The sequence below is a fragment of the Callorhinus ursinus genome, unplaced genomic scaffold (genome assembly GCF_003265705.2).
Source record: "Callorhinus ursinus isolate GAN/ISIS: 27379988/994484 unplaced genomic scaffold, GSC_fseal_2.0 scaffold1, whole genome shotgun sequence".
Classification (NCBI taxonomy): Eukaryota; Metazoa; Chordata; class Mammalia; order Carnivora; family Otariidae; genus Callorhinus; species Callorhinus ursinus.
The window spans coordinates 77,760,392-77,782,469 of NW_027397063.1; the positions used below are offsets into that span (position 1 = coordinate 77,760,392).

Here is a 22,078-nt window from a genome sequence, read left to right on the forward strand (position 1 = left end):
TTCTCATTATTGCAGAAGTCCTAACTTCCGTAGATGTGAGTTATATGGTGGCAGATTTCAAGCCAATGTAAAAAGAAAAGAAATATTTTAAATTAGCATTTAAAAATGTAAGACTGCCTTGCTAGTAACCTTCTGGACACTGGAAATTTTCAGTCAAAGGGTATGGAGCCATGTTGAGTAGAATCAGTGTCTACATCTTTGAAACATTTTCCAAGAATCTATGATTCCATGTCACTTAGTTGGTTCTTCTGCCCTCAGGATATATGTCCCCCAAATCTACAGCATTTACATCTTCTCTTGTTAAGCCTTGGAAAAGCTGTGTGTTAACTACTTTCTGTTTTGAGGTACTTTTTTAGAGGAGACTTATCCCTCTTGATATGTTGTGCCTCTTTCTAGACCCCATAGGTCTATCTAAAGAAAAGTTTTTAGGCACCACTGTGTTATTGATGCCTTCCATTATCTTTCTGCTTCTTAAATGGCAGCCCTGCTTGGTAAGAAAATGTCACTGACAATGAAGCCTCCTGTTTCTTATCCATTTTGTAATTACAACCCCTTTTACCCCTCAACTTTACTTTTGAAAAAATATCTGGAGTTATTTCTGTCCACTCTTTCACTTTTCTGAGATGATTTTGGATTTGTTGCTTTGAGTAAATGTCTGAACTCAGGGGCCTGGGATTACTCTTGGACCTTGAGTGGCTACTGTGAATTTAGGGAATCTCTTATCCATTCCATCTACGTCCATGAAGCTTACTATCAGCAAGTTCAGGGTCAGAACTGTGTATATGCTCTCATACACCTTGTGTGTGTGCGCGTGATGTGGTGCGTGCTGAGAACTGATTGACAGCAATAGGCTCCATGATCCTCATCTTGCTAGGTGTCCTAGAAGATGGGGAGAAGGGTATGAGGAGAGAGGGATGTTACACTTCCCATGTTAACACTATTATTATTTTTATTTATTTATTTATAAAACCTCGGCAATTGTTAGTTTATTACTATCATCCAGGACTCAGATGTTCAGTATTTCTCTTACTATCATCATCATCTTCTTCATCCTCCTCCTCCTCCTCTTCATCTTCCTCCTCTTCCTTCTTTTTCTTATGCTTTTCAGCCTTGACAACTCCCTTTTTTGCCGCATCAGGCTTCCCTTTCGCTTGATATGCAGCAATATCCTTTTCATATTTTTCCTTCAGCTTAGCAGCCTTCTTTTCATAAGGCTGCTTGTCATCTGCAGCAGTGTTATTCCACATCTCTCCCAGTTTCTTTGCAACATCACCAGTGGATCGGCCGGGATGTTCTCCTTTGATTTCTGGGTGATACTCAGAACAAAACAAGAAGAAGGCTGAAGGAGGCCTCTTGAGTGCATTGGGATCCTTGAACTTCTTTTTTGTTTCCCCTTTAGGGGGGATATAAGTTTTCATTTCTCTTTCATAACGGGCCTTGTCCGCCTTTGCCATGTCTTCAAATTTTCCTTTCTCTTTAGCAGATATGGTCTTTCACCTTTCTGAGCACTTCTCAGAAAACTCTGAGAAGTTGACTGAAGCATGTGGGTGCTTCTTCTTGTGCTCCTCTCGGCAAGTTTGCACAAAGAATGCATATGATAACATTTTGCCTCTCGGCTTCTTAGGATCGCCTTTGCCCATGTTTAATTATTTTCCTCAGTGAGGCAGAGTCGCCCAGTGCCCGTCTGGCTCTCACTTGCCCCAGTGCTGTCTCTGTGGAGCTCAATGTACTGCAATGGCTGTAATAATACTATTACTATTTATCACAAGGGCAAATTATAGGAGAAGGCCGAGTCCCTATGTAAACAGCATTTCAAAAAGGAATTGGTACTTCCAAGTAAAGAGAACGTGCATGCTTCCTGATAGAGGACTCTTTTCCCTGGCTTTGTGTAGAAATGCCTAAATATCCCTTCTATTGTCAACAGTTCTGACACCACATGTGTGGGTTTTCGACACCAAACAATTCTCCAGTTCTCTGTCAACACCAACTGGATGTCCTATACTTTAATTCAACTCTGGTACTAACTACTCAGAGTTAAGAGAACTCATAGTCCCATAAGCCTGCCCCCAACTTAACATGCCAATTACAAGTAGTGGGTCCCCAGGTAACCCACACTTTGATCTGACTTGACTACAAACCAGGGGTTCCCATGACCCCCTCCCCAGGTTTAGTAATTTGTTGTAAGGGCTCACAGTCCTCAGGAAAACACTTTACTTACCATGACCAGTTTATTATAAAAGATATAAATATACAGCTTGATGAAGAGGTACATAAGGTGAGATCCAGACAAGTCCTGAGTGCAGGAGCTTCTGTCCCAGTGGAGTTTGGGGTGTGCCACTTTCCTGGCACATGAATACATTCACCAACCTGGAAGGTCTTGGAATCCTACTATCTTAGGTTTTTTATGAAGGTTTTCCATTATGTAGGCACAAATGATTAAATCATTGGCCATTGATGATTACTGAATTTCTAGCCCTTCTCCCCTCCTTAAAGGTCAGGAATGGGGTACTGAAAATTCCAACCTTCTAATCACATGATTGGCTCCTCTGGCAACTAACTCATCCAAAGCTATCCAGCAGCCAGCACTTTAGCACAAACTCAGGTAGGGTTGGAAGGGGCTTATTTTGAATAACAAGACACTTCTCTCACCCCTATCACTCAGGAAATTACTAGGGTTTTTGGAGTTCTGTGCGAGGAACTGGGCATGAAAATAAAATATAAATTTGTTATTATATTTCGGTTCCATTTATTCTTGTTTTGTTTAAATTTTCCCTTTCTTAAAAGTAGGTAACTAATCACAATGACCACTTACTATGGGAGGAGGTGATTAACTAATGAGGGTTAAACTTATTTGAAGTTCTTGGAGAAGACTGCTTTGGAAGAGAAAGCCTTATTAGTGTTAAAAGTGTTAATTACCTTTTTTGTAATGGTTACTTTTTTCTAAATAATTATAAACAAATTCTGAGATTTTCACCCCCCCACCCCCCCATTTAAAAAATTAAATATCATATCTATGTCTCCTGTATAGAGCTGCCAATTCTGGAGTCTTTGTTGAAGCTGGGGGTCACTTGCTGTTAGTCAGCTGGTCTTTACCTCTAACATTGTAGAGCCCCTCACAGTCCAGCAAGCGTGTTCATGGACGTTGTCCCCCTGGACCCTGTGGTGACCTAGTGAAGGATGCTGAGGCTCGGGTGGCTGGGGCTTTGAGGTTTGCCATGATGTGATTCTGCTGTTCAGTGAGCTGAACACCCTGGTCCAGACTTACTTTGTGCTTTTGCAGTCTTCCCCCTCCACATCTGCCTGTGGAGGGGACACTGGGCTATGCACCATTGCCTTGCTCACCCCCAACTCTTCCTATCAATGGTAGGTGAGTCTATGCCACAGAGAGGTCTTCTCAACTGAACAACAGCATCTTAAGATTCTGTATGATTATTTTCCAAAAGGGTCTCAACGATGGGTTTTGAGTCTTCTTTCTTCTTCCTATGCCCTGTTTTCTTTATTTCCTGGAGGGTGAAGAATAAAGAGGGTGAAATGAAAAGCAATATTGTAACCAGAGAATGTGAGGCATATGGTAGATGGTCAATACGGAGGTGATGAATAGATGAATGCATAACAGTACTTGCCATCCATACTGGAAGGCAGTGTGTGTAAAGGTGGTGGTGTGAGCTTTGTACCCACACTAACTGGGTCTGAATCTCAGCGGTTCCACATAGTAGCTGGGAGACCTGGCAAGTGACTTGAATCTCTCTGCCTCAGTTTTCTTATCTGTAAAATAGGGATAAAACTATCTTTATAAAGTTGTGAGGATTAAATGAGTCAATAAATAATAAGTGTGAAGAATAGTATCAAAGTGCATTTCCATATGTATCTCATTGTATCCTAACAGCCACCTGATGATCTAACCAAAACAGGTATTTCTGACTCTTACAGTGGAGGGATCTCAAGTTCTTGGGGATGGTAAATACTAGAGAGGTGTCTAAAATTCCGCTTCGATTCCAAAGTTTAATCTTCTAGATCAGAGTTGTTTGTTCAGTTTTGAAGATGATGAAAAGACAAAAAAAGCAATTAGCTTTGACTTCAGTCAAATGTACAGGTCTTACATGAGGACAAAATCACTTTCTGTAGTCAAGTGAGATGAAAAGAGTTTGTATGGGGGTGCCTGGGTGGCTCAGTCTGGTAAGCTTTGACTCTTGCTTTTGGCTCAGGTCATGATCTCAGGGTTGTGAGATCGAGCCCCGGCATCGGGCTCCACACTCAGCAGAGTCTGCTTGGGATTCTCTCTCTCTCCCTCTCCCTTTCCCCTGCCCATCTCTAAAATAAATACAGCTTTAAAAAAAGAGGTTGTATGAAGTAACAAAGATGAGAACTGGTAGTCTGCAGAAATAATGAGCCCTTATCAAAACACCTCAGTGACTCCAGGGAAGAGGCAAAGAAGCAGTATAGAATGACCGGGGAAAAAATCAATCAATCCAATTTAACACTAAATAATACCTTCTTTATTCGTTAGTGTCAGCACTGAGATTTTGCTGAAAAATAGCTTTGCTCTAAAATGGCCTAATTTTTCCTTTTAATTTGCATTTCCTTCCTGCCCAGATGTAACTGGCTGCAGCCCAGCGGCAGTTCCACTAAAACAACTGAGCTCCAGCACCTCAATTTAGATCTTGGAACTGTCCTTTTACGTTTGTTTCTTTGCATAATTTGTCAAACTTTGCAAGCTGCACACCCAAAGCCTGCCAACAAAGAACAGGAAGTTTGGGCCATCCTTCTGGGTTGACTGTTATCTTACTGGTTTTTCAGCAACTGGAATCAAGCCCTGGTGAAAGTATTAACATATTAGCAGCTTGGAATTGTGCTCCAGGCTCCTGGGCAATGAATTAAAAAAAAAAAAAAAAAAAAAAAGCCTGAGCAGCAAGGAGACTTGGGCACATTATTTATACATTTGGTGAGCTCATTCACTCACCCAGGGAAATCAGGCGCACAGCCGCCCGCCTAAGGTTAATTTTATTTTCTTTTCAGCCAGGAACAGGGTGTGCTATTACACACAGAGAGGAATGAGGACTTTTTAATTGGCAAAGAGGAACTTCTGCTGCATAAGGAAATATGCCGGTCGCTGGAGGTCAATAGAAGTGCTTTAGGATTTTAAAATCCTACCGTGTTCACAGTTTAATGTGAAATCCTCCAAATTGCTGGGATTCAAAAAACCCTTGCATTAACTGTTTAGAAACAGAAGAGGGCATCTCATCATGCCTTATTTCAGGGGTGTGTGTGTGTGTGTGTGTGTGTCTGTGTTTTAAGAATGAAAAGGAAGCTGGTCTTTGAATGAAAACGAGCAGCGTTTCCTTTTCAGAAAGAATGAATGAAAATATTCTGTTAATGTTTTCAAAAGCTTAATTATGACTAAAACACTGGATTTGTCTTCTAGTTTCAAGAGATCTGAATTTCAGCTGGAGACTAGCTGTATTAAGGTTTATTATATCATAAAGTGGCTGTCAAATACGATGCCTTTAGATTTTAAGCAAAATACCACATGGATACCCTTCTCCCCCCACTGGCTAGGAAGCTTCCATTAGGTAACCCCCACCCCCTTACTTCCTGTCTTCAAATTCTAGTTTTTCTCAAAATTTAATCTTTCTAAGGGTTTGTGAATCTTCTAAAATTGTATGCAAAATGTGTGTTTGTGTATTTTTCTAGAGGAGGTTTGTAGTTGTAAACATACCATCTTCTCTCTTTCTCAGGTTAAATCCCTAGAAGTTTCCATGTTTAATTCAACCTTGTACTAGTTGGTTCTTTACTCTAGATACTGTGTATATTTAAAGGTTCGGTTTGGGATACCCTGGACAAAGTCTGTTATAATAAACACCACTGAACTGAAAAATCTCAGGATTTGCTTAATAATTTTAAACAGCCATTGTGGAATATAGCAACAAGCCTTTTGAAAATCTTTGGTATTCTTTGTATTAAGTTCTTGTCAGAGCCAAAACAAACTATTTTTTAAATCTAATCTAGTCACTTCACTTACTGGTCTAAGAGAGGAGCAGTGTTCTGTGCAGGGTTACCCTGGCAGGGTGTCAGCGTTCAGGATTAGATTCCAGTCTTTGACCTTTTGCTCTCCCCTTTATTTCCCTCGGTCTTGCTTGGTCCAAAGCTTGCATTGGTCTAAATATACATGGGACCCTTTTTTGCACTGCTCATGCATATGTGTGTTTTGTAGTTTTGTGGGTATATTTTATTTTCTAAGTGAATACTTTAAAAGCAGAAAAATATATTTTGTTTCTTTTCCAGTTGTCCTAAATTATTTAATCCAGCAGGGCTTAATTTAGTTTTATGAAAAGGTGAATTTAATGTGGGCAAGGTGAGTTTGGAAGAAGGGAGGGTTTGTTGGACAGAGTAGGGTAGCAAAAGTTGGTTCTGATTTGACCCCTGGACTTTTTAGAATACTTGTTATATGGCAGGAACTTAATGTTAATTGTTTTATTAATGTCTTCTTTAGTGGCCACATTTAAAACTCACAACTGCCTGTTGTAGCACCCTCTCTATTTCCATGGAAGCATCTAGAACATCCAAGTTGGTAATTTTCTAAGAACCATTAAACTTTCAGGAGAAAAAAAATTCATAAAAGTTATAGGAGATGTCTCATTCCTGAAGCTTACCCTTAATCCCTGAGCCCCAGGACTGGAGTAAAGATGAGGAATATTTGTAGGTTACATTAGTAGATAATTAAAAAAAATACTTTTACATTTTGATGTGGCTATTTTGACTTGATTGGTCAAATCAGTCAATATAGTGTCTTGCTTTGCTCTGGGAGTCTCCTGTAGATCTTATAAATTGCCCTGGAGTTGAAAGTAGAGCCTTTGGGAACCAGAATGGCCTAGGAAGGGTTCTTCATGTGTGGGTTAGGGCTGAAGTGCAAGGATCTCTCTGTCCTGCTGGGCAATGTTTCAGCATATAGGTTGCTTCCAGGAGAGATCATTAAGACTCATTATACTTTTTTCAATGATATTCATGTCCATGTATTTCCCCTTAGGGCATTTATGGAATGCATATGTGACAATATAATAGTTGCTTAGGTTCTCTTCTTTTTAAAATTACAATCGGTGCTTTGTGCATTCCTTTATATTAAGTACATGATTTATTTTCTTTCCTTTCCGTGCCCCATATCACACCCCCACCCCGCCATCCATAAGCCCCTGACCATCCAAGTAGAGGTTTTGGGGCAATGAGAAGGAAGTTTGTTGTAAGCACTTCCTTTCGGAAGGGAAAAAGTCAGAGGTAGAAACGTGAGCTCAAAGGACTTCTAGTTAGATGGGACATCAATATTTGTAGAGCCATGAGGGGGACTTCATAATTGTTATTGTTTTTAGGGGTGCCTGGATGGCTCAGTTGGTTAAGCATCTGCTTTCAGCTCAGGTCATGATCCCAGGGTCCTGGGATTGAGCCCTGCATCAAGCTCCTTGCCCAGCAGAGAACCCGCTTCTCCCTCTCCCTCTGCCTGCCACTGCCCCTGCCTGTGCTCTCTCTCTCTCTGTCAAGTAAATAAATAAAATAAGTAATTGTTACTGTTTTTAACAAGTTATTTGTTTATTTTTAAATTAGGACTGTGTAGGCAAAGTGAGGAATTTGGAGAGTTGATGTATGTAGATATTTAGACATTTCGGGACCTGAGCTCTACTACCTGCTTTATAAGGTTAAAAAAAATTAGGACCTGAATTATCAAGGCAAATTAACTGTCTACATTAGTTCAATTTCTTCAATAATTGCTTTGCTATTTAATTTTAATTGTGTAGACATAATTTCATCAAAGAGTTTATATGTATTCTGGGGGTTGATTATTTTACAGAGTATGATTGCCAATTACACTGACACTGGACAAGGTGGGAATGTTTATGGGGCAGTTCCTTTCTTATAATAATAATAGCGAACACATTGTCAAAAACCAAACTCTGCTTACTGAATAAAACAAAGCAGAACAATGAGTTTATTGCAAAGCTTTTGACCTTCAAGCTTGGAAACTCAAGGCTACGGGAGCAATGAGTTCTGAGCTGCTCACAGACTATGGGATTTTCATAGGATAAACATGGAAGTTATTTGACTTTGTCAGCTAACTGGTTGCCTAGTGGTCTTCTTGCTTATTTGGATCGGGGTAGCTGAGTCAGGAGGGTAAGGAAGTTCAGAGGTGGCATGAACAGATTTGGTGTTTGAGGATTGGCTGGTGTCCTCTGATGATTTCTGAGAAGAGCTATAAGTATCTAATGGAATAGGTTTCTTTTATTCCCCTGCGTTGAACATCTTTGTTCTGTCCTTGACATAAGGGACTCCATTTTAGTTTGGTTCTATAATGTATATAATGTTTACTACTTACCAGGCACCATTCTTAGCACTTAATTTTACCCTCAAATGACCCTACAAGGTAGATGCTATTATTATCTTCATTGTACCAAAAGGACAGCTGAATCTCAGAGACTTAAATAATTTGCCCAAGACCACAAAATACATAATGGCAAAGTCAGGATTTGAGCTTAAGTATCTTGCTCTAGAATCTGGGCATGTGACTATTAGACTATATAATCGATTTACCTTTGGACAGCTTCTTGATTCCCTTCTGGCATAGGCCATCCGGACAAGCAAGAACCCCACAATCTTGAATTATTTTTATTTCAAGAGATTATTTGGTTCTCATCTAGTAATAAAAAGTGGTGATCACAAACTCAAATGTCTAGACAGGGCCAGACAGGGAGCATTATTAAGTGAGTAGGATTGGGCAAAGGATGATCAAACATCCCCTCTTAGTTTCTATTTTTTCTTCCCATTTAAAATAGACATTTTTAGAGGAAATATTTCTCTGCCATAGAAAGGAAAATAATGCAAGTGAAATGATTAGTGGTAGCTGATGTTGGTTCTTAGTGTTAGGGAGACTACGGGGACAGGTGGGGATTCCATATGGAAGGTTGCTTGCCTTGTTTAAAAAGGGCAGACAGGGATGCCTGGATGGCTCAGTTGGTTAAGCGTCCGCCTTCGGCTCAGGTCATGATCCCAGGGTCCTGGGATCGAGCCCCACATCGGGCTTCCTGCTCAGTGGGGAGTCTGCTTCTCCCTCTCCCTCTACCTGCCACTCCCCCTGCTTGTGCATGTGTGTGCTCTCTCTCTCTAGCAAATAAATAAATAAAATCTTTAAAAAAATAATAGAAAGGGTGGACATTTTAGGTCTGATATCACCAGATCTTTTCTCAAAAAAAAAAAAGGAAAGGCAGGTACTCATATTTTTATATGAAATATGTACATTTTTAATTATTAGCTCCATATTTAAAAAGTTATAATAAGAGCTAAATAAAACCTATTCATCCATAGGCTACCAACTTGTAGCATCTGAAGAGGGAATATCTTGTGGTTGTGTTTATGGATATGTGCAGGTGAAAGAATAGATGAGAAAATGGACTTCCTTTGTACCTTAATAGCCCTGAAGTCAATAATAACTGATTACATTTATCACCTTGGAGCTGGACTGTATTATAAATAGGAGTGGTTTTCAATGACTTGGCTTCCTAGTCAGAGAAAGAAAAGCTACGGAAACTTCATAATAACAGGTTTATAGATTTATAAAGTAAAAAAAAAAACAACTTCATAAATATTTAAAGTGAATCAATATGGTCCATGGATAATAATAACAGGCAAATACTTTTCTCTGTGCATACAGAGTGATCTGCAATTGCTGTAGCAATTTGCAACTTGATGGATGGATTATTCTATGTAGATTTTGAACTCTTCCTTTTATTCTGTAAAATATAGGCTTAGGCGATTCTACCCTTTTCTTTTACTATTGAGATATTGAGATGTGTAGACAATAAACATGCTTGAAGGAAAAGAGAAATGAAATTGTTGTCAATTCCTGCTCCATCCAGTCCCATCCTAACTGTGCAGAGTGCGCATTTCTGGAGACTTCTCTTTCCTTCCACTAATGAGAGTACAGTTGCAATGTGGCAATGGCTCCTTTAAAGTGAATATTAGAGACTGGGGAGTGAGGCTTTTGCAATGGTACAGCGACAGGCATAGCAAGTCCTCTTCCCCCATAACAGTAGTAAACCTGGATAATACTACCCAAAACAACCTTGTTAGAAACCCGGAAATTGACTAATGGCATACAACAAATTGATAAGTGTTTATTTAATGAGAACTGCTGAGCCTCCAGTATAAGCGATGGAGTCTGGGCTGCTCCTGTTCTGTCGTCTGTAGTTCTATCATGTGATAATTTGGCCAGGGTGGTGAGCCATGAACAAGGGGAGCTTAGCTGCCGGAGGGGCCTGATTTGATTTGGAGATGGGAGTGCAAAACCCCATGCTCTCAATTATTGTCAGAAATAGTCAACAAATAAACAAGGAAGGCTCATGATGCAGCTAGCTTAAGTGGTGCTCCTAGGTGGGATAAGCAAGGAACCAAGAGACTGGCAAGAAATGTAACAGGGAGACGAAGGGAATGAGATAGCCATAGCACAGCTTGGTAAGCTCCCCCTTGTCCCTGGTGCTCTGGAAGAAGGCCTGCATGCCCAAAGCTGTGCTCATGCTCAGGACTTCTCCACAAATCCCTGGGTGAATCTGAGGCCTTTAGCTAAGAGGTAAAAGTTGGAACAGGCTTGAAAAACAATCTGCCTTTTGTACTGGGTTGACTAGTGTCCACCCAAAGGTTAAGTCCACATCCTAACCCAGGCACCTGTGAATGTGACCTTATTTGGAAATAGAGTCTTTGCAGATGTAATTATGTGAAGGTTCTTGAGATACTCCTGAATTTAGAGTAGACCCTAAATCAGTGACTGTTTCTTTTTTAAAAAATTTTTTATTAACATATATTATTTGTTTCAGGGGTACAGGTCTGTGATTCATCAGTCTTACACAATTCACAGCGCTCACCATAGCACATACCCTCCCCAGTGTCCATCGCTCAGCCACCCCATCCCTTCCACCCTCCTCCACTCCAGGAACTCTCAGTTTCTTTCCTGAGATTAAGAGTCTCTTATGGTTTGTCTCCCTCCTGGTTTCATCTTGTTTCATTTTTCCCTCCCTTGCCCTGTGATCCTCTGCCTTGTTTCTCAAATTCCACATATCAGTGAGATGATATGATACTTGTCTTTCTCTGATTGACTTATTTCGCTTAGCATAATACCCTCTAGTTCCATCCATGTCATTGCAAATGGCAAGATGTCATTTTTTGATGGCTGCATAATATTCCATTGAAGATATATATATATATATATATATATATATTCATATATATATATACACATACATACACCACATCTTCTTTATCCATTAATCTATTGATGGACATCTAGGCTCATTCCATAGTTTGGCTATTGTGGACATTGCTGTTATAAACATTGGGGTACACGTACCCCTTCAGATCCCTACATTTGTATCTTTGGGGTAAATACCCAGTAGTGCAATTGCTGGGTCGTAGAGTGGCTCTATTTTCAACTTTCTGGGGAACCTCCATACTATTTTCCACAGTGGCTGCACCAGCTTGCATTCCCACCAACAGTGTAGGAGGGTTCCCCTTTCTCCGCATCCCCACCAACATCTGTCATTTCCTGTCTTGTTAATTTTAGCCATTCTGACTGGCGTGAGGTGGTGTCTCATTGAGGTTTTTGATTTGGATTTCCCTGATGCTAAGTGATGTTGAGCACTTTTTCATGTGTCTGTTGGCCATTTGGATGTCTTCTTTGCAGAAATGTCTGTTCATATCTTCTGCCCATTTCTTGATTGGATCATTTGTTCTTTGGGTGTTGAGTTTGATAAATTCTTTATAGATTTTGGATAGTAACCCTTTATCTGATATGAATGACTGTTTCTTTTTAAGAGAAAGGAGAGGGGGAATTTAAGACACATAGACACAAAGGAGAAACACGGAGGAGAAGGCCAAGAGAAGGTGGAAGCAGAGAATGGAAGGCTGGATCTACAAACACAGGAGAACAGGGATTGTTAGCACCTACCACAAGCCGGGAGAGAGACATGGAACAGACCCTCCTCTCAGTCTCCAGAAGGGCCCAGCCCTGCTGACAACTCAATTTCAGATATCTGGTCTCCAGAACTATGAGAGAATACATTTCTATTGTTATAGGCCACCAAATTTGTGGAAATTTGTTACAGTAGCTCTAGGAAATGAATACACTTGGTGTTGGAAATGCACAAATGAAAATGTCCATTTCCCATGATGGAAGGGGCGGGGGGGTGGTGGTGGTGGAAGTTAGGCTGAGAGAGACCTGTCTTGTCTGGTTTCTCTTGTCTGGTTTCTGGATCCACCAAATACTAGTTTGTGATCCTGACATTGAACCTCTGTAAACCTCAGTTTCCTTATCTGTAAAATGGGCCTCTTTACAGAAGCCTTCCTCTAAGCCCATCCGGTAATAAACTCTGGTTCTCCAGGCAAACTTTCCCTTTCTCCCTCTACTCAAATCCTTATGTTGAACTATTTTTGTTTATTTATTTATTTTTAAAGATTTTATTTATTTTTCAACAGAGAGAGAAATAGCGAGAGCAGGAACACAAGCAGGGGGAGTGGGAGAGGGAGAAGCAGGCTCCCCGCGGAGCAGGGAGCCCGATGCAGGGCTCCATACCAGGACCCCGAGATCATGACCTGAGCCGAAGGCAGACGCTTAACGACTGAGCCACCCAGGCGCCACGAACTATTTTTGTACATAAGTTACCTCCTGCGTTTCAAAATTCCCATTATGCCGTTTCACTTTGACGAAAGACCTACATTGGTGCCTGTTTCTAACTGAAATCTCAAAAGAATTTTTGATTTTACCACAAAAGGTGAATGCGTTATTCAGCGTTACTTTGCAACAGAGCCGAGCTGTCCTAGAGGCAGCACATCGCGAGCAGCGAGAGTTGCCCTGCCCCTCTCCCGCCCCAGGAACTGCACTCTGTGTCTCGGCCTCAAGCTGCCATGGCTTTGACCTGTGCCTGTGACCTGTGTTTTATCTGGATGTATTGTGTGCATCTGGTAGCAAGATGTGCTCGAAGGTATCAGAAAAGCCTGAGAGAGTTATTTTTTTGGGTCTGGAAATACTAAAAAAATTTCCTTATAAATTAATGGTAATTGCTTCTTTGCTTTACAACCATTTTGGCTTAGTGAAAGATTTTATAGGAATACTTTGCTTTCCAGATAGCGGGGGAAATCTGTATTTGATTCTATTAGACTGAAAATTCTCTAAGGGCAGAGACTATATTTACCTTGGTGGTCACAGTATCTATAACATAGTAGTTAGGTGTAATCAATCCATGCTTATAAGGTTGATATGAGCAGTAAGTCTGGTACTTTGTAGCAATGGTACCTATGATTATTATTTATGTTTGTCTTTAGGGTTTGTATTCCCCCTTTTTATTTTTAGCTACACCTGTGTACATCCCTCAGGAAAAAGGCAGCATTTGAACTGTTCTTTGAGCAATGTGTAGGCCTTAGGCTGGTGGAGAGTTTCAGGGCGGTTGCTCCAGGTGAAAGAAATAATAGGACCCATCAAGGTCTGCTCACAGGTTGCTAGGAGCCTACCTGCTTGAGGGGAAGCTGAAACCTTGCCTAAAAAATGCCAAGCTGTACTGTAAATCCCTTCTTTCTTAAAGCGTGGTGTGCAAACTTTACAAAATAGAGTCCACATTTCTGCACATACGCTTTATGCTTATTAAACTTCTTAGTTCATACACCTGCCCTTCATGTGTTTGTGGTCTAGGGTCGTATGTGGTAAAACCAAATGGGATCACAGATCTCAGAAAGAGACCAGCTGTCTGAATCTGGGATTATGTCCAGTTATAGATAGTGACTGGGCACAGAATTAACTAGCAAAATTAAGGGGTAGAGGGCTTGGGTATTTGAGGAAAAGAAGGAAAGAGTGCCAAGAAACCCAAGTGCTACAAATTAACCCTCCAGGAACAAAAGCAGTGGAAAGCTGTAGGCAACTGCAATTGATGGCAATAAATTTGGTCTGAAAGGAAATGTATGAAATGGTAATGAGGAAAATACAGGAAAAAGCCTGTTTTGATAAGCGAACACCCCTCTGAATCAGAGCTGTGCCCCTTCCTTTAAAAAATAATTTAAAAAGGGGGTGCCTGGGTGGCATAGTTGGTTAAGCATCTGGCTCTTGATTTTGGCCAGGTCATGATCTCAGCCCAGCATGGAGTCTGCTTAAGATTCTTTCTCTCCCTCTGCCCAACCCCCTGCCCCCGCTACCACCCTCACTCTCTTGTGCTCTCTCTCTCAAATAAATAAATAAATCTTCAAAAAAATAATAATTTAAAAATTTCACTTTTTAAGGAAATTATTTGTGGAAAAATGTGAGTTAAATTTATAAAACAAGAACACTACAACAAAAACTTATGATGTACTATATGCTGGCTAACCGAACATAAAAAAAAAACAAGTACGAAAATAAAGCTAGCATGTAAAAGGTTTTTTTGTGTGTGTACATGTCATAACAAGCTTAATGTGCTTTTCTTTAAGAAAGCATCATATCTTGTTTAACTTTCTGGAATCATAAAAATTATCAGTAGAATTAGAAAGCTACTTAATTGTTATTTTGGTAAAAAATTATTACACATGTAATACATATAAGTGCATATAAGTGGCAGAAAAATTTAAAGCTCTAGCTAGCATACATTTTTTTTTCAAAATTACTCATTTCCTGCCACCCAAAGGTAGCAGCATAAATGTTTTCATGTGGATCCTCCTAGATAATTATATGTATCACGCTAAATGGACTTCCACACTCTTGTTAAATGCTTGAGATTCCTTTGAATATTGTACAGTGATCATTTTCAGTCCTGGTTAGAGGGGTTTAATTTAGGTAGACATGCATGTATTTCTTTAAGTTGCTCAAATACTTTACTTGCTGTTGACGAGGGTTTATTTATCTGCCTGTCTGGATAGCTGGCTAGCAGCGTTCCTGGATCCGGACCCCTTCCGACATTTGGGGCAGTGCTGTGGCAGAGCTTGCCTTCCATGGGAGAAGATGAAAAGCCCGGATGCATGTTCCTCAACCTGCCTTGCAGCTAGGGCTCGGGCGCAGGGCCTCCCTTGGACCGTTCTTTGAACCCTGAAGCAATAACCAGGGCTAGTAGAGAATCCAGTCTGGGGAGATGGCGGTGGGTGGAACTGTGCAGGCTCCAGAGCACACTGGCTGCTGTGGTGGTGACGCCGTCAGTCCAGCCTGTCGCCTCATTTCCGTTGTGGTCTCGCCTGCTACCTCACTTCCCTTGTTCCTGCCTGTTTTCCTAGCCCATTTCTCTATGGTTTCTGGTGATTCTGGAAACTACCCGGAAATTTTTTAAAAAAATCCTTTTCCTTTGTACATCAGCCAGTCTTTCGTTACTTGGAACGAAGAACTCGGATTGATGGAGCGCCCCTCTCCGTTCCACCCAGAAAGTGAAAGGCCTACCTGTGTTTAGGAAGCCAGTGAGCCTTCTGAACTTTAACCATCCTCAGGGAGGCTAGAAATGTAGACTAGGAAGAGCTTTGGAGATGGTCTTGTCATGTGCATATACTGAGGGTATTTATTGGCCTGCAGCAAAGAGAGCTAGAAGGCCTGTCACCTGCTAGCTGCAGGATATTAGGAAAATCGGGGAGTTCCCTGGGTAAATATGTATGTGTATGTGTGTATGTGTATGTAAATGACCTCTAAAGTGACGGAGTCAGACTTGAATTTCCTTCAGATTTGGAATTCTATGACTTTTAAGCAGATCCGAAAATGTTAGACTGCAGACCATAGCTCCTAATTCTGAATTCTCAGTCCCAGTAATTGCACAATGCCAAGTAAGTATAAATAATAATTAAAACATCAAGGAGGCATACAGGGAGTAAATCTACATCCTTCTTTTGAAAGTTTGAGCTCATTTGATCTTTTGGTGATTCAGTAACTGCACAGATATCCAGATGGAATAATTTATATGGACAAAGGAGCACTGTGTGCCCTGTTCATTGCTAAAGACATAAATTAGTCTTTCACAATAGTAAGTTATTAGTTTCCTGTATTGTAGCTTCTCAACTTATAAAAGGAAGTTCTTAGGGCGCCTGGGTGGCTCAGTTGGTTAAGCGACTGCCTTCGGCTCAGGTCATGATCCTGGAGTCCCGGGATCGAGTCCCACATCGGGCTCCCTGCTCAGCGGGGAGTCTGCTTCTCCCTCTGACCCTCTTCCCTCTCGTGCTCTCTATCTCTCATTCTCTCTCTCTCAAATAAATAAATAAAATCTTAAAAAAAAAGGAAGTTCTTAAATGCTTAACACACATAGTATGTCCTTCCCAAGAGCACCTCAAGGACCCCCAAAATCTTACCTCAGATGAAACCCTGAAGATTAAAACTGGCCATAGTTGACCTGTGTATTCCTAGTCGGGCACAGGCAGTCACCTTTACAGTGTCCCGTTGATGTTTGGAGAATGAGTATTCGTCTGCTTCCTGTGTTGCAAAACTTGAGGGTGGCAGGAGCATGAATATTCATAGTATTTTCATGCTAGAAAAGATCTTGTTCAACTTCTGTATTTTAGAGATGAGAATAAAGAGGCTGGGAGAATAAGTGACTTATCTAAGGTTATACAGGTCATATAGTTATTCAAGTTTAGTGGTAGATTGGAGACTGGAACCCAGAACTTATACCTTAAAGAGTGTGATGGCTGAGACCAAGTTTCTCCAGAACGCTGTTGGAACCCAGAGACTTATACATAGCAGGCATTCAATCACTAAATGTTGACTATCAATCAATTCCAGCACAGTATAATTTTTGCTATGACATGTGTATTGAGGAATCTGAAAAATATTCAAAGATTTATGTTTTTAAAAATAGGACTGAATATTTTAATTCTGGGAGACAGTGATTTATTTTACTACTTAGGTTTAGATGTTTAGATTCAAGTTGCTCAAGTCTGTGACTGTTAATTCTATTGGGAAATAGATGCTAACTGACCCGATGTCTTTCATTCTGAAAGCTCGAGTTGGTGTAGGATGGTGGTGACATTGCTTGTCTCTTTAAATAGTTTATCAGAATATTAATGTTGATGTCGAGCAGGTGTTGGGGCCATTTAAGCGGTGCTCTGATTAATAGGCCATTATTACTCCATCAAGGTATCTGACAAACGCACAGCATGGCTCAGTGATGGTGTTCTTATCCTGGCTGGGGAAGGATTATTTGCTTAGGTTTTGATCTGAAATACTTATGGTGTATTAAATAGCGCTGACACTTATTCGAATGTGACTAAAGCAGAATAGCAAATCTTCTCCAACAGTGTCTGATGACTTGTTAAAATATAATTTATCAGATGAGATTGATAGGTTCTGACAATAATACTCCAATCAAGTTAAAGGGGAGCAGAGATCAAATCCCACCGAGGATAAATTCAGAAGTATATGTCTAGGTTAATTTTAGAATTTTGGTAATTATGACACAGCTGATCTGATTTCTTAGATCTCCTCTGCCTGCTTCCATACTTCACTGTCATCTCTTCCCAGTTTAAGGCTCCTCTTTCATTTTCTGGTTTAGTGTGCTGACATTTTCTTCTTTTCCAGCAAGAAGGGATTGGACCTCTTTTCACACATAAAAAAGTAGTCTTTTATATCTTAAGGTTTGCAGTTAGTTCTCTGCAGTTTGAGGTCTATTTAAATAAGATACAATGAAAAAAAAAGTATATTCTTCAATACTTATGGACCCAGAGTTTTCATATTAGGGATATTTTCTGGTAAAAGACAAGTGGCGTTGGATACTCCAGGGAAAGAACTCTGCTCTGAGATTTTTCATGGAGGGATTTCCCCCTTCATGGAGTTTAGACTGCAGCAGGGACCTTTCCTGGGTTCTGTGTTCTACAGAGTGCTGTGAACATTATTTATACATTGATGTTAGCTAGCAGATGGGAGAGGAGCAGAAATGACCTTGGATCTATAGTCACCGCCATGAAAGAAGCTGAAGGGAAGTGGAATGTGTAACTGCCAAAAGATCACATTGTATTTTCAACAAACATTCTGTTGTCTAACATGCTAGTAATTCAATCTCTCCATTACCGGGCTCTTCTGTGCAGTGAATAACAACAACAACAACAACAATAATAATAATAACCAGAGGCACTGTGAGATTAAGTCCTTTTTAAAAAACTGGGTTTTCAGAATTAAAAAAAAATTAGTGGAAATCTTTCAGAATTGAAATCCTGTATGAAACCTATGCATTAAACAGAAAAAGCAGAGCTCTTTGCTGCTTCTAGAGTTTGTAGGAGTGGAGGGGCTGAGCCTGGCTTATTTGGCCCCCTGTATGTGCTCTCCCCAGGCCTGGATTCCCTGCACAGTGTTTGCAAACACCCCTTTATAATTTCAGTGAAAATATCCACCTCATTCGGCATCATTTTAATGTAGCATATTTAAAAAATCCAATTCTGATTTGGAAAATATCAATCTATATACTTCATGTATGTTGAGATTCTCTATGAACTAAAATAGAAAACCTATTTTCAGACCGTGCCAGATAACAGTATATTATCTAAGTAGATTGTATAAGTGGTTTCAGTAAGTGGCTTCATTTATGATTACATTTGAAGGTGTCAAAAAGCCTGTGGACAAAAATATCTCCCTTTTATAACATTAGAAGCCACACCTGAAAGAGAATTCTGTGAGGACCCTTGATTTAAGTGGCTTAAGTAACTACCTTATCTGGTAGGTAATATATTAGCAGGGAATTCAATACAATGTGAGGGGAATGTGTTGAATGTCTATGATGTGTGAGGTACTGTACTATCTTTCTGGAATACAAAGGTGAGTAGGCATTTCTTTTCCTCAGAAAGTTTATGGTTTGGTAGTGGATCCTGGCAAGTATACACTTACTTATATGATATAATTATTGTTCGTGGCAAGAACAACCATTTTGGTGGAATGATACTGGTGCACTTTGGGGAGGCCATGCTGCTGAGAGAGGATGGAGGTCACAGTTCTATGGAATTCACGGGTAAATTGGTGAATTTGATATCAGTCAATGAAATCTATGTCATAAAGATAAGGTAAGGAATATTATAAACAAATGGTTCTTTTTTTTTAAGATTTTATTTATTTATTTGACAGAGAGAGCAAGAGATCGCAAGCAGGGGAAGCAGGAGAAGGAGAGGGAGAAGCAGGCTTCCCGCTGAGCAAGGAGCCCGATGTGGGGCTCAATCCTAGGACCCTGGGATCATGACCTGAGCCAAAGGCAGCTGCTTAACCATCTGAGCCACTCAGGCACCCCAACAAACTTTTTTCCTTCTAGACACTTGAATTTTACACCCCAGTGCTATTGGAGTGTGGCTGGCAGAGACCAGCTGATTGGCTGTCAAGAAATCTAACAGGGTAGAATTTACCTTGGTTAATTTATTCAAATCCAAGATTTAGCCCTTAGCTCTGTAGACTCAGAATCTCTATGTGATCTCCCAGACCTGATGAAACCCAGGGATATTGCCTCAAGTTTGCAAAGCTTGCAAGAGATTGATATTTAAAGCTGTAGTGGAATGACAATGATTAATATGCTATAAAAATATATCATTGTCAGGTGGACAGTCTGCAGAATGAATTCTCTGTCTGGAGAAAGTTTCAGAATATTATTGGGTAATCATGAAATCAGAATAAGAAGAATTAGTTTTGTGATTTAAATATTTAATAGCTAGAGGCTCTGATGATGCCATCTTAACGTTAGGCCTATACTTGGTGGTTGATAGGATATTTGGACCTTTGGGTAAAAATTCTGTCTTGGATTTTCTGTCTCCTAATTACCATATTCCCCACTCTGTTCTCCCTGAGGGTATAAATTTCTTGTGTATCTTCCGAGAGACACGCTGTGTATATTATAGCAAATATATATGTGTGTATATATATATATATATATATACACATGATGTATATATACATTTAAATGATGGCTAAACACACTATCATGCAACTTGTTTTTTTCCGCTTAACAATATATATTGAGGACATTTTTCCTATTAGTAAAGTACTTACTCATTATGTTCTTTTTTAACAGCTGCAAAGAATTCTACTGTAGAGAGTGTCATGATTTATTTAACCAGTCCCATAATGACGGGCATTGATTATTTTAAATCTTTTGCTATGACAAACAATGTAGCCATGGAATATCCTCTACCTCTTTGTCAATCTCAGTTGACTGTAGTGGTACCAGTTCCTTTTCTTCTTCAATTTGATGTTCCTCAAGATTTACCCTCTTCACTTCTCACAGTATACTCACTGACCCTGGGAAATCTTCATTCTCTTGACTTTATTTATCATCTATATGCTGATGATTCTTACATCTGTATTTCTAACCCCAATTTGCCCTCTCCTGTCCAGAACTATATGTGAATTGCCTGTGGTATAATTCCATTGGGATGTTCGGCATGAATGTCAAGTTTGTGATGTGTACTTCACTGGCTCTCTTGATATGCACCACGTCCCTGCTCCCATCAAATATGTTCTTCCTCAGTATTCCCTACCTTGATGACTGACACCACAAACTCCCAGTGGCTCAAGGTAGAAAGTTGGAAAAGAACCTCAATGCCTCCCTTCTCCTCAACATCTTCGTGCAGTCAGTCATCAAGTATTTTGATTTCTCTTCTTGTATACTTTCACATATCTTTTATGTTCCTACAGTCCTGTGGTTCTCAAAGTGTGGTCCCTCGACCAGCAGCATTAGCATCACCTGGGAACTTCCTAGAAATGCAAATTCTTGAATCCCCTCCAAAAACATACTGAATAAGAGACTCTATGGCTCATAGGGCCCAGTGGTTTAACAAGTACTCCATGTGATTTGGATGTGTGCTGAAGTTTGAAAAGCATTCCTCCAGGCCCAATTTCTTAGTTAAGCAATTGGTTCTCTTTTGTTTCTGGATGACTTTAGCAGCCACATAGGTGGTTTCCTTGTCTCCAGACTTATTCACCAGAAATCTCCACACAGAAGCCAGAGTCATGTTTCTGAAATGCAAATCTGACCACATTATGTGTGTTTAGGAGTTCTTGGGATTTTCACAATAAAGCTCAAGCTCTCCTTAGTATGACGTGATGCTCCGGCCCCTAGTTTCTTCTCTAGACTCATCATCTCTCATCAACTCCTTCTTTACACTCCAAAGACTGGCTTTGCTGAAATACTTGCAATTCCCAAACGTGAATCATTTTCTCTCTCATTCATTTGTCCCTCTACCTAGCATGTTCTCTTTTTCCCTTTGTCACCACCTTTCTTTTTTCCCTCAGTTACATTATTTAGTTCTTTTACTAGCTACTCTTGTCCCTGTAAATAATATCTTTAAACCCCTATTTCTCGTTCCCTCAGTAATTGATGACTCTGTGGCTAGAGTAGGTTTCTCTGCTGTGGTATGAGGATCTCACCCTGGAGTAGGGATCCTGACTGGCATCTCCCTATAAATCGGTGGCATATTTACTTTAATAGACTCCACTTCAGGGGAGTGAGAGGGCAGTGATTATCTGGCTTCTCATCAATACTTCCTGCTGTGTTTGATGGTTTTGCACCCCCTAGGCTCTGGTATACCCTGTATCCTCCTAACTTCCTTTCCTCTGCTAAATGTTTTTCAAAGATTTGTGAAATCTGTATGATTCCCTGTCATTTGTTTTATTTTTTTAATGTTTTATTTATTTATTCATGAGAGTCAGAGAGAGAGAGAGAGACAGAGAGAGAGACAGAGGCAGAGGGAGAAGCAGGCTCCCCACCCAGCAGGGAGCCCGATGCGGGGCTCGATCCTAGGACTCTGGGATCATGACCTGAACCGAAGGCAGACGCTTAACCATCTGAGCCACCCAGGCGCCCCGATTCCCTGTCATCTAATTGCTCCCCATCCCCTGAGGCTACTTTTGCAGTACTTTTTTTCAGTGAGATTTCAGAAAGTACAAGAAGTGTTTGTGTGTGTGTGTGTGTGTGTGTGTGTGTGTGTGTATGAGAGTATGAGAATCCCTTCCTAAACTGGAAGCACTGGTGAATTTTTATTTTCATTTGGATATAAGGAACACATGTTCACAATTGTGTAACTAGTAGTTATGGGTCACAGATTGTCATTTGGTTACTCATTCATAGAATATGCAGAGAACAAATGCACATTT

General features: G+C 40.3%; 1 pseudogene; it reads right to left on the reverse strand.

Annotated features, from left to right (window-relative positions):
- Positions 1 to 995: 995 nt before the first annotated feature.
- On the reverse strand, positions 996 to 1,668 carry LOC112819745 (high mobility group protein B1 pseudogene; annotated as a pseudogene).
- Between the last annotated feature and the right edge of the window lie 20,410 nt (positions 1,669 to 22,078).